Below are 17,895 nucleotides of genomic sequence, written 5' to 3' on the forward strand. Positions count from 1 at the left end.
AACTGGAATATTATTTGGATTTATTGCAATAGTTCTTGAGGGTATTGAAAACCAAACATTTTGTTGGTAAAAGGAAGTTATAACTTAAGTATTCCTTTAAGCTATAATGGATGATACAATCTAACGATAAAGTTGCAAATATATTAAACTGACATTTAGAAATAGATGCCCCAAATGCATTATTTTTTTCATTAAGTCATTAATTTTTGAGCAAAGGAAGCTCAAAGGAAGTGAGGAGTGAATCGTGATAGTACTGAGAAAAGAGGATTCTGGCAGAAGGAACAGCTGGTGCAGAGGTCCTGAAATGGGAACACGCCTGGTGGGTTCAAGCACAAGAGAGGAGGCCAGTGTGGCTGAAGGAAGTGATGGATGGGGAGGGTAGTGGGAAATGAAATTAAGAAGGAAAGAAAAGCCAGACTTTATAGGTTCCTAAAGGCAATTTCTAGGATTTTTAGGACTCTTAACTAATATTCAGAAGAGTAAGAAGCCAATGGAGGGTTCCACACAGAGGGATGGCATGGTGTAACTTAGCTTTTAAAAGAATTACTCTATGTATTAGGCAGTTTAGGCTTACTAGTACCATAGACTGGGTGGCTTTAACAATAGAAATTTATTTTCTCTTAGTTCTAAAGGCTGGAAGTCCAAGATGAGGGTGCCAATGTTGTTGGGTTCTGGTGAGAACTCTCTTCCTGGCCTGAAGTCGGCTCCCTACTTGCTGTGTCCTCACATGGTGGAGACAGAGTTCTCCCCTGTTGCTTATTATAAGGAGAGAGGCCTATCAGATTAGTGCCCTAACCTTATGACCGTATTTACATAATGTTAACTACTTCTATAAAGGCTCTGTCTCAAAGGCTGTGTCTACAGTCACATTGGAGGTTAGAGCTTAAACATATGAATTTTAGAGAGACACAGTTCAGTCCATAACACGCTGGCTGATTTGGAAATAGATTGTGGAGAGGCAAATTTGGAAGTAGAGAAACCAATTAGAAGACAATTTGCTGTATTTCAGGCAAAAGCTCATTGTGGCTTCAAGAGACAATAGCAGTGAAGATCGTGAGAGTAATCATAGATCCTGAATTGAATGTAGGTATGAGAAAGTATCCAAGATTTTGGTCCTGAGCAGTGGAATGAGAGGAGAAGGCCAATGGGCAAGAAATGCATTTTTCCTTTAATCTGTCATCTTTTTCTGGAAGGGTACAGGGCAGCAGGAGAGTGGGTTAAGATTTGGGAAAGGAAATAGGAGAATCTGTGAAACATGTATTTATCTATTATATATGTTTATTTAGTTGACATTCTCCTAGAATAAATGGATATTAAGATCTCCCCTATTAAGGTTGCCACTGATCTTAGATTTAAAGTATTATAGTTAAAAGCCATGACATTCTCCAATGGCCTTTTGAAACCTCTCTACTTGATTCATTCAACAAATATTTATCAAGTTACTGCTACATAGAAACACCTTTCTAGGTACATAGTATACAACAGTGAAATAAAGGCCTTCATAGAGCTTACAAGTTAGTACGTGAAATCTAACCAAATTTGTCAAATATACATGTTCTATGCTAGATGATGATAGGAGCCAAGAAGAAAAATAAAGCTGGGAAGAAGACTTTTTTGGGTTTCGGTGTTGTGTAGAGTGATTTCAATAGACTGAGCAGAGAAGACCTCCGTGAGAAAGTGACACTTGAATAACATCTGAAGGAGATGAAAGATAGAGCCATGTGGATATCTGGGGGAAAAACATTCCAACCAGGGCAAAGGTCACAATGTATCTGGAAAGTGGGAGGAACAGCAGGGAGGCCAGTGGGCTAAAGTGGAATAGGACATTACCCTTTTGCCAGCAATAGTCAATATCCAATTCAGAAACAGGTTCTGATGAGTTAGGCAATATTTATAACTCACTTTTTATTTTCCTATTGGGAACCTATCTCAGTGTCTCCTGTCTGGGCATGAGTTCTGTTGATGTTTGGATGAGACCATAACCTCCCAGTTGATTGAGGTCCTTATCAGAGCTTATATCTCAAACTGGAGGTATGGGAAGGAAATGGAGACTGGATAGTTCCTATTTACAGATGTGGATGAGAATAACAGCTAGTCCTTTTGAGTTGTTTCCTTCACGTGTATTTCTTACTGAAGGCATATTTCTTACCTGGTTGCATATATAACACATTTACATAAAACAGAGAACATAATATACAGTATTACTGGGGGAGAGAGTCTGTGTGTGTGTGTATGTGTAGGATTTTTGATGGTTGTTTTAGAATCAACAGGAAGAAAGCTACGTGTCTGCATCATATGCCAGGTACTATACGAAGTACTTTCTATGTGTCAGTGCCCATAATCTCACAATCACCCTCCAAAGGGAATATTATCCTCCCTCTGGGTTTTTTTTGCAAAGTCACAGAGCTCTTTCTCATCAACAGATGAAGAACAATTAAAACAATTTTGAAAAAAAAAGAATGAAGGGGGAGGACCAGTCTATTTGATTTTAAGACTTACTATTTAGCTATAGTAATCAGTGGAGGAAAGATAGATTCTTCAACAAACAGTGCTAGAACAATTGAACATCCATAAGCCAAAAATAAAAACAAAAACAACGTCGACCTATTTCTTACATCTTTTGGAAAAATTAACTCAAAGTGGACCACAGACTTAAATGTAAACATAAAATTATTAGAAAAAAAAAAAAGAGGAAAAAATCCTCAGGTTCCAGAGCTAGGCAAAGAGTTTTTAGTGTTGACACCAAAAGCATGATCCATAAAAGGAAAAATTGATAAACTGGGCATCATCAAAATAAACCTTTTGCTCTGCAAAACATACTCTTAAAAGGATGAAAAGGCTACAAAGTGAGAGAAAATAACTGCAAACCATATATCTGACAAACAACCAGTATCTAGAACACATAAAAAGGAACTCTCAAAACTCAACAGTAAACAAAACAATCCAATTAGAAGATAGGTTTTTAAAAAATGACTATCAAAGAGAATATACAGATGGCAAATAAGCACATGAAACAATGTTCAAGATCATTAACCATAACGGAAATGCAAATTAAAATCAAAATGAGATTTTATTATACTCTTATCAGAATAACTAAAATAAAATAACAAATACTGATGAGGATTAGGAGAAATTAGATCACCCAGTACTTTTCTGGGTGAATGTAAAATGGCACAGCTACTCCAGAAAACAATTTGTCATTTTCTTCAAAAAATTAACCATACAGCTATCACATGACCCACACTCTTAGGGCTTCTATCCCAGAGAAAGGAAAATTTATTTTCAAGCAAAACCTATACATAATATAACCTTATTCATTAGAGCCCCAAATTAAAACAAACAAAAAACCAAAACAAAACCCAGGTGTCCTTCAATGGGTGAATGGTTAATCAATCTATGATACATCGATACCATGGAATACTCTCGGCAATAAAAAGGAAAGACCTACTGATACATGTAATACCTGGATGAACCTTCAGAAAATTAGATTGAGTGAAAAAAGCCAACCCTTCCAGAGGAAGCTTGGCGGCCATGGCTGCTGTAAGCAGGCCAGACGCCTGCTGGCTGACGGGATTTCCCCTAAAGCTGGCGAAGGTGGAGCCGCAGTCCAAGCTGCCGCAGCATCTGGACCCATGGCGTGACAGGTTCCAGCAGAGAGGGACATAGCTGCGTTCAGATCTCATTATGCATCAGAAAAATGAAAAAAACAGATGAAAATTCTATGGAGGAAAGGAATCCACTTAGCCTTTTCTTAGAAATGGAATACTGGGTTTGCAGGCTTTAAGAAGTTCTACTTTCATCAACAGTTGTGCATTCTGAAAGCCAAGTTGGGAAGGCCAGTTACTTGGAGCAGGCATTTGAGGCATTTCCAATGCAGAAAGAAGGCCCTTCAAATCCAGAAAATATGGATCCAGGATGAACCCCCTTTTGCTAAGACAAAGTCCAATATGGCTGTTCAGAATCTTAGTACTTTGTCCTCTAACGTGAAAAGTAAGGACACTAAACACTTCATTTCCTCCTCAAGTACCTTCCTGAAACTCTAAGCAGAGAAGTTGCTATCATCAGCAAAGAACTCTGATCATGAATACTCTGGAGAGAAAAGTCTCTTGAAGGCAGCTGCTGACGTACCAGCAAATAGTGTTTTAAGTCAGGCCAGTGGTCACAGACCTAGGACAGAGCCACAGGCTTCTGATCTTCCTATGAAGTTCAGTGGGGAGAGCCAGAGTCCAGGTGAGAGTGGCACAATTGTGGTCACCTTGAGCAACCATAAGAGAAAGAGCTTTTGTTATGGCTGCTACCAAGGGCTGGAGCACCACAGGAATGGGGGACCCCTGATTCCAAAAAGCTTCCAACAGAGAAGAATAAAAGTATCTCCTCATATGATGTATGAGAAATGATCCATGATTAGATTTCGGTACAAGATTCTCAGATCCCAGCGCTTCAGAACAAAAAGCAAAGTTTGCAAGCTAAAAAACGCCCAGCAAAGATGGGTGCAGGTCACTGGGGACCATCAAGAGACCCTTATGGAGAACAGTGTGGGTGGCAGTTGCAGCCCATTCCCTTCCCCAGAACCTGAAGACCCTTCTTGTCGACATTAACCATACCTTCCAGATATGGACAGCAATGCTGTGGTGAAGGAAAAGAACTCTCATGTGCCTCATGGCCACACTAAAGGAAGCCCTCTCTTGGGCAAGGAACTTAGTTTAGATGAAGCATTCCCTGGCCAACAGAATGGCAGTGCCACAATGCACCTGGGACCAGTCATCCTCTTCCTCTCCTAAGTGGGAGTGTACAGAGCTGATTCATGACATCCCCTTACCAGAACATCATTCTAGTAACATGTTTATCTTGGAAACTGAGACAGAAGTTATGGCTCTGGGTCAGGAAAATCAGATAAGTACTGTCAATGATGACAGAGTAAAACTGTCAGTGTCAGAGGCAGATCAATCTGTGAGTAGTGTAGATGGGCCTGTGTCTGAAGAGACTATTTAGAATGAGAGCTCACGCCAGAGGGATGAGGATGGATCTTTCAAGCAGACATTCTTAGTTCTAAGTTGCTGTACCACCCTTACTGTAAAAGTCCACTGGAGGCTCCTCTGACGTGCAGTGGACTCAAACTAGAAAATCAAGTGGGAGGTGGAAAGAACAGTCAAAAAGCATCTCCAGTGGATGATGAACAGCTGTCAATCTGCCTTTCTGGATTCCTGGATGAGGTTATGAAGAAGTATGTCAGTTTGGTCCCACTCAGTGAAAAAGATGACCTTGGAGGATTAAAAGATGTCTTTAATGAGGACTTTTCTAATAGAAAACCATTTATCAATAGGGAAATAAGAAGCTATCAGGCCAGACATCAAAAATGCAACTTCCGCATCTTCTACAATAAGCATGTGCTGGATATGGATGATCTGGCAACGCTGCATGGTCAGAATTGGCTGAATGACCAGGTCATTAATAGGTACAGTGAGCTGATAATGGATGCAGTCCCAGACAAAGTTCACTTCTTCAACAGCTTTTTTCATAGACAGCTGGTAACCAAAAGATATAATGGAATAAAAAGATGGACTAAAAAGGTTTATGGATACAGAAACTGAAAAGTAGAAGTGGTTTGTTACAAGGTCATGTAGACTAGAAGAAGATTCTTCTGGAGCAGGACATTATCTGAATATCAGAAAGGAAAGAAGGCTTGAGAAATAGTTTCTAAGAATCTAGTTTAAAATAGCCCTGTAGGGACTTCTCTGGTGGCACAATGGTTAAGAATCCGCCTGCCAATTCAGGGGACGCGGGTTCGATCCCTAGTCAGAGAAGATCCCACTTGCCGCCAAGCAACTAAGCCCGTGTGCCACAACTACTAAGCCACAACTACTGAGCTCTAGAGCCGATGAGCCACAACTACTGAGCCCTCATGCCACAACTACTGAAGCCCGCGTGCCTAGAGCCCATGCTCCACAACAAAGACAAGCCACGGCAATGAGAAGCACGCACACCACAACAAAGAGTAGCCCCCACTCGCTGCAACTAAAGAACGCCTGCACAAAGCAACGAAGACCCAACACAGCCAAAAATAAAATAAATACATTTTTTAAAAAAGAAAAAAACCAATCCCAAAAGGTTACATACTGTGTGATCCATTTATGCAACATTCTTGAGAAGACAAAATGGATAACAGATCAGTGGTTGGCAGAGATTAAGGCATCAGTGGAATGAAAAGGAAGTGGAAGTATCTATAAAAGAGCAACATGAAGGATTCTAGTGGTGCTGGAAATGTTCTATATCTCAACTATATCAATGTCAATATCCTGGTAGCATTATTTTACTGTAGTGTTGCAAGACAATACCATGAGAGGAAACGGGGGAAAGGAGGCAGGAAATTTCTTTGTACTATTTCTTTTAATTGCACTCAGATCTATATCTTAAAATTATATATATAATTTAATGTATATAATTTATATATATTGATATAATGTCTATAACTTATATAGAATTTATATATATGAAAACAAATGAAGTAGAGTATTTGGACTTAGAAACTATTGTTCTGTCTTTAGGTTAAATAGGATTCAGTAGGTATGTATCTATAGCTGTTACAATCCTGGTGGTCTATATATAGGGATGTTCATTATATGTGATTTCTAGTGTAATTATGCCTGAGCATTTTGTTTTAAAATACAAATTATTTCATTAAATTGCTATCCTTTCATTTCTCCTTGTATTATAGTGGGGGTATCAGTTAGATAGGTAGGTAGATAGGCAGATAGATAGATAGATAGATAGATTAGATATAAATTCCAGGGTATAGTTAGGTAGATAGGCAGATAGATAGATAGATAGATAGATTAGATATAAATTCCAGGGTATAGTAGGTTATCTATAAATATTATTTCAGGATAGTAAAGGGAGGGTTACAATTTATTGTTATATAAAGGGAGCAGTGGGTCGAATAGGGTTGAGAAACTTTAATGTAGATAGTCTACATTTAGAGTTAGATACAAGAAAAAAAATAAAGATAAATGTTCTTTTCCTACAGGTTTAATATATAACAATTTATATGCATCTATGGAAGTATGTTCTTTGTCTTCCCTAACCATTCTCTCTGCTGATCTGGTTGTTTTTTTTTTTTTTTTTTTTTGTATCATAAAGAATTTCATGAATTTACTTATATGTTTTTTGTTTGTTTGTTTGTTTTTACACCTTTATTGGAGTATAATTGCTTTACAATGGTGTGTTAGTTTCTGCTCCATAACAAAGTGAATCAGCTATACGTATACATATATCCCCATATCTCTTCCCTCTGTGTCTCCTTCCTTCCCACCCTCCTTATTCCACCCCTCTAGGTGGTCACAAAGCACTGAGCTGATCTCCCTGTGCTATGCAGCTGCTTCCCACTAGCTATCGGTTTTACATGTGGTAGTGTATATATGTACATGCCACTCTCTCACTCTTTACTGATTTGAAAGATCTCATTTGAGATCCAGGCCCAGCTCTGACACTTTCACTTTCCTTATTTAGGAGACTAGATTAATAAAACCCACTTTACAAGTTTTCTATGGGGATTTAATGAGGTGGCATATGTAAAATGATGCAAAACAACATTTGCCAAGTACCAAACACTCTATAGGTGCCAATGTTTTTAATTCCCTCGGCAACATACTTTAAATCAGAACACTAATTTTCCTGAGGTAAGGGATTTGCTCAAGCTCATTAAGGGTCAGAACCAGCATTAAACCATGATCTCTGACCATGAAGCCCATGCTCGTAAAGAGTGGTTTTGTAAACTAGAACGATGAGATTCAGGAATTCTTAAAAGGTAGGAAGTCAACTTTCTAAGATTGTATGCACAATCCAGAAATAATAGGAAATTGGGATAATATGAAATCCACCTATATCTACTTAGCACAAAATATTTCAGAATCTTGTGCATTATTTTGACTAGTCCATGACTTTTCCTATCTCACAAATAAGCAATGTGAGGGAAACTGAAATATTTTCTCTTGGCCTCAAAAATCTTATCAGAGATACAGGAGTCATAGGACAGCATAGCAGACCTTTAAGTTTGCTAAACTACAGAAAAGGAGGTCACAGTGGACTTCTCAGGAATAATGAGTCAACAACCTAAGTCAACTCAAAATGACATAGATCGTGGGGAGAATGGAGAAAGTTGACTGCCATGTCAGCAAATAATCATGTATCTAATTCTGCTTCTAAGAAATAAGAGCACTTTAACTTCCATGATCAGGATATGGTCCTCCACTGTGGGCAAATAATTCTGGGGTATCAGTGTCCTAAAACCTATATAACAACAGCAACAATAAAATATGGTCATGGCAAAGAAATTCATTAAATGAAAAACAGTAATTAGGATCAACTTCTACAGTCCGTATCAATAGCATAATGTCCCAAAAATTTTCCCACAGAAATTAAGGTTAATATGTCTATAGAAAAAACCTACAAAAAGTGTTCACTTTGGTGCACTGTCAAAGTTTGTAGGAATAAGGTGGGGTGTTTTTCTTATTGACTAATATTTCATGATTATAATACAGCACTGAGCTTGCATGTTATAATGATTTGCTATAAACGATTGAGTGGATAAATAATCTGCAAAGTAGACTTCTAAGAACTTGAAAAGTGTAAGTTTGTATTTATCATTGTTGCTGTTTGTGGTCAAGCAGTACACAAAGGTATAATACGTGTTTTGAAAAAGTATATATGTTGATCATATTTGTGATTGGAAATTTCAACCACATACAAAAAATTATAAAACGAAAACTCTTCTATGATTTTCACGCCCTAAGATAAGTTTGATTAAAAAGTAGATAGCATTTCAGATTTCAAAGAAACTGCTAATTCAGCATCCTTGAACTTCTTGTTTAGCTCCTTTTATTGGTATTTCTATTGATCAGACCTTGCTACGTCTCAGCATGTTTTTTTTTAATTCTTAAAAAAAATTTTTATTAGAGTATAGTTGATTTCAGCATGTTTATACAATTTGTAATTGATGCTTACAGAGATAAATCAGAGCCACTGCAAAATTCCAGTGACCCTTTTAAAATCAAATTTTTCTTAAATAATAAAAGTCTAAGGTCAATAATTCAGAGACCAAAGGATGGGCAGTGAAAAACTCTCCTCCTTCCTCACTTAGTTCCTCCTTTTCCTTCTCCAGAGGCAATTACTGTTACCAGTCTCTGGTATATCCTTTTAAAGAACTCTATTCCTGCATATGAATTTCGACATATACATACACAATCAGAGGGTCAGATGTTATTTGCTCTTGTCACTGACTGCTTATTGAAATCTGCTCTGAAGAGCTATTTCCTTCCTGCATCTTGGAGAAAATGTAGGTCAAGATCTATTATTTTTATAGTTGATCTCAGATAAATCCTCCAGTTCCTTCTAGTCACAAAAATGTCTTAACCCTGTAACTCCATGTTCAGTTCAATGCAATAAGAAACAGAAACAATGCTGTCAACTTCATTTAAAGTTCTATCCTCTCTCTCCAGCCTTAACACAAGCTGCCTTAGCCTGGCTGGCAGAAGCCTGGGTGGGCTTCCTCTGCTTCCCTACATCAGCTTCTCCCCAGCTCACTAGGCTGCTCCTGACAACTCCATGTTTTAAGTTGTGACTCAGACACCACTGTGACCCCAAACTCCAAGAAACCAGTATTAAGCTCCTCCAGGGGGTCTGATGGTCTTTCTAGGTAGGCTTGAGATAAAGGAAAGTCGCACCTCCTGCCCTCTCAAGTATGACGTTGGGGTGGGAGAGACTCTTAGTGTGTTCTGAGTCTCTCCTCACCTTTGGATTGGGGGAGGGTCAAGAAGTACAAAACCAAAAAAAAAAAAAAAAAAAGAAGTACAAAACCGTGTTTTATAAACTCCTTTGCAATTGCTGCATACTTAGCCTGGCACTTACTTGGAAACATGGAACTACTTGGCACCTAGTGTTTTAGGGCTTCAGCTGAAAACAAGACAGAGATAGTGTGTGTGTATATACAGAAATAGAGAGAGAGAGAAATTTACCTTCTTTTTCTAAATCATTTTAGATGTATCATCAAGGAATCAAATATTCTCATTATAATTTTTAATTGAGTTATTTTTCTACACTCTAATATGAGTATTGGTCACCCACTAGCATGTAGGGTCATTTTATAAGAATAAAAACATTTGGTTAATCAAATCACACGTTTTTGCCATATTAAGAATGTCCCTGGAGAGGACAATCTTTCCTAAATAAAAGGCAAGCTTCACAAGGAGAGGATCTCCCCTCCCTTTTTTTTTCTTCCTGGACCACAGATGCAAGAAGCCATAAACCAGGGGGGACAAAAGCCCATTTTGAAGAGTAAGGAAACAGAAAGATAGGTGTGGCTGGGACCTTCTTATCTTTTCGAAGCCATGCATTAGTCCAGATGCTTGTCTCCAGACTTATTGTTATGTGAGGAAAAGAACCAACAATACAGGTTCATTGCTCTGCCATAGATAGATTTATCTCCCACTCGTGGCTTCAGAGCAGCAGACCCAATAATTGTCTCCCACAGTGCTCATAAAGCTATAAATATTTTCTATAGATGCTTATATTAGAGACAAATACTTACAAGACACTTATTTTTTCACTTTGGGTAGGATAAGTTTTAAATAAAAACAGAATTAATCTAATACGTAGGAAGAGTCCTCTAGGTCAATAGATAAAAATTTAACACTTTTTTTGATAGCTGCTTTATATTCCTTAGTATGTGTCTACCATAATTTATTTAGACAGTCTTGTAGTCGGGCATTCAGGTGAATTCAATATTTTTAAATCTCTTCTCTTTTTTACATTACAGGCAATTATATAATAAATATGTTTAAGTACTACTGCTTTTATTTTCCTAGGCTAGACTCTGAAGAGTGGACACAGGTTATATGCCCTTTTGATTTTTAGACATATTACCAACAATTTACCCTCCTACCACAGTGAAGTGCACAGTTTCTCTCATTCTCACCAACACTGCCTTTTTAAAAAGTAATTTTAACGAAGCTTAATAGATTATATAATTGCTTTAACTTTTATTTATCAGATGTTAAAAGGTAAACCAAGGCACATTAAAATTTACAAGGTTTATTTCAGCAAACATTTGTTCGAATTGGGCAGCACCAAACTGAAAGTGTTTAGGAGTGCTCTGCTGACAGAAGCCAAGGGAAAGACTTTTCCAGAGAAGATCAGAGGCAAAGAAAGAAATTATCTGATTGGCTACAGCTTAGGCGGTTGCCTTATTTGGGGAAGCCTGGTTGGCTCTTCATGATTAGTTGTTCTTCAGTTTTGTTTTCTTGGATTCGAGTGCATTGACTCTGACTTAGATTTCGGTTTGCTTACCTAGGTTACCAAGGCATAAGAGACACCTCAGTCTAACTGCCTCCTTGTTTAATTACTATAACACAGACTGCAACTGAGGTTGAGCATCTTTTCATATATTTGTCCACCACTTGCATTTCTTTTTTATGAATAGGCTTTGCCCTTTTTTGGTCTTTTTCTTTGAAGTTCTTTGCCTATAAAATATTCACCGTGTGTTATTAACCTTGTTAATTTAGAGTCTTGCTACACAAAATTTTTATCTATTCAAAAATGTGTACCTTCTTTCTTATGACTTCTAAGTTTTCTGTTTTGCTGAAGAAAATCCTCCCACCTTATGTGAAAATTTAGATTTTAATCTAATTCATCTGGATTAGTGGTCCTTGAAATAAGAGAAAGTGTTACAGAAGTTACAAAGAATAGCCCAACTGGATTATGCATGAAAAAGTTCAGTAGAAACATTTCTATTATTGTACAATTAGAGTTGTATAGTTGATGCATGTCCTAAATTAATTTAGACATGGATTTGAATTGAGGAGGGGAGGTCACTTACATGTGACTATGTATACATTGATGTCTCAGTGTACCCATAGTCATAATACTCCAATTCATAATACTCTAAAATAAATACAGAGACACAGTATGACTCTAGTATGACCATACATCATTCTACTAGATTTTGTATGTTCCAATGTAGATGATGTAGAGATGTTCATTAAATATTGGGCTCAGATTTTGCTTTGTTATATCTCTTAGGTGTATTGATCAAAGTCTCCTGCCAGGTGTCCTTTTATTTCTGGCTACCTTGAGCACATTGCCTCTCAAGCAGCATGTGATGCTAGAACTTGTGTAAGAATCATATCCACTTTCCTAGCTCCATTCTACATTTTTTCCCCTTTTATACCCTAGGCCATGTCCTCTTTTATCAACATACAATTCAAGATAGTGTCACTGATGTCACATTGAATATTTTCTATGGGAGAGGATACAGATTTATAACTCTTCTCTATTTTAATGGAAACCTGTGTTAATGACACTTGCATATCTACCAATTTTCTTTTCTCCTATAAATCGTATTCTTTAGTATAGTACCCTATACAAAGGGAAACTTAAGGGATAACACCCAAGGGCTGTCTTTCTCAATTTGAGTAGATTCCTTTTCCTCTAAGTGTAATTTCTCAATAATCAAGTAATCTCCTAACTGAACAGATACCCCAGGAACTTGTCTTTCCTCCCACATACATTTTTACTTTTCTAGTACAATTTCATCATGTTAATTCAGCTGAACATTTTAAAGAACCATAAATGCACTGTAGGCCATGTTGTCTTTGAGTACACATTCAACCACCCATTACTATGAACAAGAAGCACAGGTCGTCAGATATTCTGCTATCGAGTTAGATAATGATTAGAAATTTAGATAATTAAATCTTTGCAAGCTAGAGAATTAGATTAAATCTATCCATTTTTTTTCCCCCATTACTGTTCATGCACATCATTATGCACTTAGGGAAAGAAAAAGAAGATTGATATGGGAAAGAGGTAGAAAAATTTAGGATAGGAACTACTCAGCCAACATTAATTAATTAACTCATTAATTACTTAAGAACATATTTCTTTATGAATATTACAGTTGCATACATTTTAATAATAATTTGGCATTTTGAAATAGTACTAGCTTGTATTATTTTGGATTAAGTAAATCTAACAAAACAAGGGAAAGATGTAATTGTGATAAAGTAAACCATTTGTCCAAAAATCTGGTCCCAACCCACAATCTCTTGTTGGTAAGACCAACCGCACTGATCACAACCCTGCACTCTGTAAGAAAACAGGCATTCCTTGGGACTCTATGAGATAGCCAAGGCTGGCCTCTTGCAAGGGCTGACCACTTTTCTGTTAGTGCTTCAGTGTAACACAAAGCTCCAGACCCTAAAACTGTCCTATCACTTTTTCCCTAGGATTGAAATTCTCCCATGAGAAATTCCTTGCTTTTTTGTCTCTGGAAATTCCTATCGAAATGTAACTGTCTCTAGAATAGATGTGCAGACATATCTGGAATAAAAGTCCCTTTACCACCAAACATTAGAATAGTTAATGGATATTTGTTTTAAAGGTAGTTACATAAAAACTTTAAATTATCTTTAAATCATAAATCAAAATTATAGGAAATGTTGCCAGTTTCTGATGTACTACCAAGACTTTCTCTATAAATATGAATTTCCTAATTGGGATTCCCAGATAGCTTTTTGTATAAATCACATCCATAATGTATCATTTATGATGTCCATGTTTGCATTATTTAATGTAGGGCTGTAGCATATATTTGAAAAGTAACTTGAATATAGAATCTTTCTAAACTTTCATGTCTTCCTGTCCCCCTTTCTCCATATTTTACCTCTCCTAGACTCATCTAATTTAACAATAATATTCTTTGGGCAACTCACACTTCAATCAGATTTTTTAAAGCTTAGTTTTCATAATTTTATAGTTTAATTTTCTCTATTTTCATACTAATCTTAATCATTTTAAGCAATTTTAGTTAAATTACATAGTTATAAATAAAACTGGTTTGAACAGGTCTGGGAACAAATTGATAAGTACATATTGGCTGGAAGTAGAGGTGCTCTGAGTTTGTTCTACATGATGCTGTACATCTTACAAAATAACAGAGAGTGAGAGTTAATCTTGAAGCGGGGTGGAGGAGATTTTTGAATGATTCCTTGCATCTCAAATAATAATTCATTAAAAGTAGAGATGAGATTTGCAAGATTTCAGGAAGGATTCCCTGCTGGTTTGCGGAAAGGAAACAAAGAACATGGGCAGGAAAGAGTGATCAGTATTGTGAAGTGTTGTGATTAAGAACACGAACTCTGGGGCTTCCCTGGTGGTGCAGTGGTTGAGAGTCTGCCTGCCGATGCAGGGGACATGGGTTCGTGCCCCGGTCTGGGAAGATCCCACATGCCGCGGAGCGGCTGGGCCCGTGAGCCATGGCCGCTGAGCCTGCGCGTCCAAAGCCTGTGCTCCGCAACGGGAGAGGCCACAACAGTGAGAGGCCCACGTACCGCAAAACAAAACAAAACAAAAATAGGACTCCACCACTTTAATAAGTTGTGTGACTTTGGTGAAACTCTCTAAGCCTCAACTTCCTTATCTTAAAATAGGGACTATTATCACCTGTTTTTATTTCTCATAGGGTCACTCTAAGATAATAATATAATAAGATGCACTTTAAGCATTATGCTTTTGTTAATATTATTATTTGGGGGAGGTAAAGGAAGAGGAAGAGGCTCATTATTACCACTAGAAACTAATTAGTTCTCATGATATAGCAATCTCATTTTTTAAATATCCAATATTGGAAGAGTATGTAAAGTTTATTTTATATTAGCAAGCATTTTATACTAGGCTCCTCTCTTAAACAACTGTTATCAAATGGATGATGGAAAATTCACCAACTGCCAGAGTATCCCTATTTTGGGGGCTATCCTGCTTATTTATTTATGTGTTCTCTTCAAATATTTTTTTGAAGGTTAACTGTATGTTAAGTGTTGGGCATAGATACAAATGAATATGATTAGACCCTGTACTTGAGGAGCTCAAAAGCATAGCAGTCATGAAGACAAATTCATAAAGAAATAATTAGAATACAGCATAATAGGTGTTATTTTACACACATACAAAATAGTGTGTAAAACAGTGTTTTTCAATACACTGAATTGAGATGGATATTCCTATATCTTCTCATCTATTCAGTTTTCTGGTTGTGGCATGTTTTTGGAATTCAGTGACCATCCTTCTCTTCTTCTTCTTCCTGAGTGGTAGAACCTTAATCGTGTTCAGGCATTTATCATCCAATATGCTCTGCAAAGCCAACACTTCCCTCAGTCCATGGGGGTGGATCATGATTACCTTGAGCCAGTTGTGGTAATTCTAGCCAATGTTCAATGATGGCTCAGGAAAGGGCATATGACCCAATCCTGGTCAATGAAGCCTGAAGGGGAATTCCCCATGAGGCTTCTAGAAAGGTTTTACTCTTCAATAAAAGGAGACACCATATTCTTCCCCAGCAGTTATTGTATTGGGTTAGCCAAAAATTTCGTTCGGGTTTTCCTGTAACATCTTACAGAAAAACTCCAACGAACTTTTTGGCCAACCCAGTATCTCCATGTGATGCTTGAAATTGCTTCAGCCATTTATAACCATGAATGGAAACATCACAGAAATGCTAAAGATGACAGAATGGAAAGATGGTCCTGATTCCCTGATGATATTTTCATATTGTTGAGTCAACTGTGTAGTAAGGCATTAACTGACCAGGCTTGGAGTGTTCAAACTCTGAACGTTCCAAAGAAAAGACTGGCTAGAGGAGGGGGTAGGGGTGGGTCCTGGGATTTAACCTCAAAGCCCTTGGAATATCCTGCTAGATGAGTATGTTTTTGTATAACTGGAGTCTTGGACCATACAGTATCAATTTGACCTCTGAAGAGGCTAAAGTGTAAATAAGGTCAGTCAAGCAAGTACTCTGTGCCTATGTGACTGACCCTCAGTAAAAATCCTAGACATCAAGGTTCAGGTAAGATTTTTTGGTTGGCAACACATCATATGTTGTTGCTGGGAGAATTACACATTGTCTGTATGACACCAGTGAGAGAGGACAACTAGAAGTTTGCACCTGTTTTCTCCTGGCCTCTACTCTATGCACCTTTTTCCTTTATTGATATTAATCTTTATCCTTTTACTATAATGAGCCATAGCCATGAGCATAAAAGCATGTGCGTTCTGTGAGTCCTTCTTGAAAATCATCAAACTTAAGGGTGGCCTTGGAGACTCCCAACACAAGCCCGAAACATCTCCCTTCACATTACTTACACCCTGAATTAATGGTGTGGCCAAGGCAGACCTGGCAGACATTTCTGTCAATTCATAGTTTCTGTCAAGCTAACCCTAATGTCTCATGTGAACTATGACTAAGCTACATCTCCTGCTCTGTAGTTATAACCATTGAATCTCAAATTCAACATCTTACATCTACTCCCTTCAGTGTCATCTTATTCAAGTCAGACAACTCTATCTTTTCAAGATTTTTTTAGGTCCTGTTTCTGTTATTAGCATTTTTGTTATCATTCCTTCCTTACTATTTGCCAAGGTGTATGAGATGTCACCATTCTTGATCATATCTTTATATATCTGGTATAATGTAAATTCCATGGGCAGAAGTTTCATCTGTCTTGTTTACAGCTGCCTTCCTAGTGCAGAAAAATATATATTTCTGTAGTAAATTAATGAGAAAAGATTTTATCTCTGGGAAGATTCTTTTTAAACACATACCCTAATAATAATAATATAATTACCCTTCAACATTCACACACCATATAGATTATCTATTATCTACAACCAGGTAAGAGAAGAACACTGAGGAATAGAATGTATTTAAGACTTATTTTGGGGTTGGTGAGGTAAGAAAGTTGAAAGGCTTTGGAAGCATGAAAAAAACAGTCCGTGGAGGAAAGGTCTGGTTGGAGAATACAGTAGAAACTTCTGATTTTTTTGGTGACCACATGAATATGTTACACTTCTGAGCAGAGAAGGGGAGAAAAGAGTAGTTGGGGGAGGCACATTGAGTCAGGAGTAAGGCAAGTGTCTCACTCACCTCCAGTGCAGATTTTGAGTGGTGCAAAAACATCAAATATTATATAAATGGTATTTTAAATAAAACATCTTTAAAAAATCAAAGTTAATACCAAAAAGTTCATCGTGAACAAAATGTCAAAATTTTAAATGAAGACAGGATCAGCAGAAGCACTGATCTACTCACAGTCTATTCCCAGTCTAGAAGTGAAGCCCCTAAGAGGCCATGCATCTGATGCTTCCTTAAATATTAGATTGGTGAGTTTCCCCTCATCCTATTCTCTATTTGTACATAGGTCTCGTCCTTCCTCCCCAACAAAGACTTCTTGAGGAGATACCAATGAAATTGAATATACTTTTCATATATAGGATCAGATTTTAATGTGGCTTATTGTCCTACCGAACTGATTATTGGGTTATATATTTTCCTATTTCTCTGTATGAAATGTTTTTGAAATAAATACAAATTAAAAAACCAAGACTAAAAAAAACTGCGTAAGCTTCATGATCCATTAAGAAATATAAGTACACAAAGACACACAGAAAAGCCCAGGAAAAAAGTGCAATAAATGTTAAAAAATGTTGAAAATTGGTGATGGAATTATTAGCATTTTTCCTCCCTATAATTTCTAATTTATCTTTATTGGATACAGATTGTTTCTTTCTTTTACAAATCAGAACAAAACTTAGAGATTAAAAGTTAGGAAAAAATGTAACAGGTAATCAGAATCTGTATAGATGTACCATTTCTTATTATATCAGATAGCAAATTCCTTGTTGAATAAATTTGATCATATAGTAAAATTCTAACCCAAAGTAGAATTCTTGGTTAGATTGTACTGATCTTCCATGCCAAAATCTAATATTCTGCTCACCCAAGTTCAAATTTGGAGAGGATAAACTAGTAAATTCAGTGCTAGGAACTGGAAGAAACTATCAGACACCGAA

The 17,895-nt window shown here is 37.1% G+C and overlaps 1 pseudogene across 1 annotated transcript; it reads left to right on the forward strand.

Moving 5' to 3' along the window:
• Positions 1-3,704: 3,704 nt before the first annotated feature.
• Positions 3,705-5,591, forward strand: LOC307051304 (sentrin-specific protease 5-like; annotated as a pseudogene). Its single transcript has one exon. The product of its transcript is annotated as a sentrin-specific protease 5-like (transcript).
• Positions 5,592-17,895: the final 12,304 nt, after the last annotated feature.

Source organism: Hyperoodon ampullatus, assembly GCF_949752795.1.
Source record: "Hyperoodon ampullatus genome assembly, chromosome: 4".
In the NCBI taxonomy this organism is placed as follows: domain Eukaryota; kingdom Metazoa; phylum Chordata; class Mammalia; order Artiodactyla; family Ziphiidae; genus Hyperoodon; species Hyperoodon ampullatus.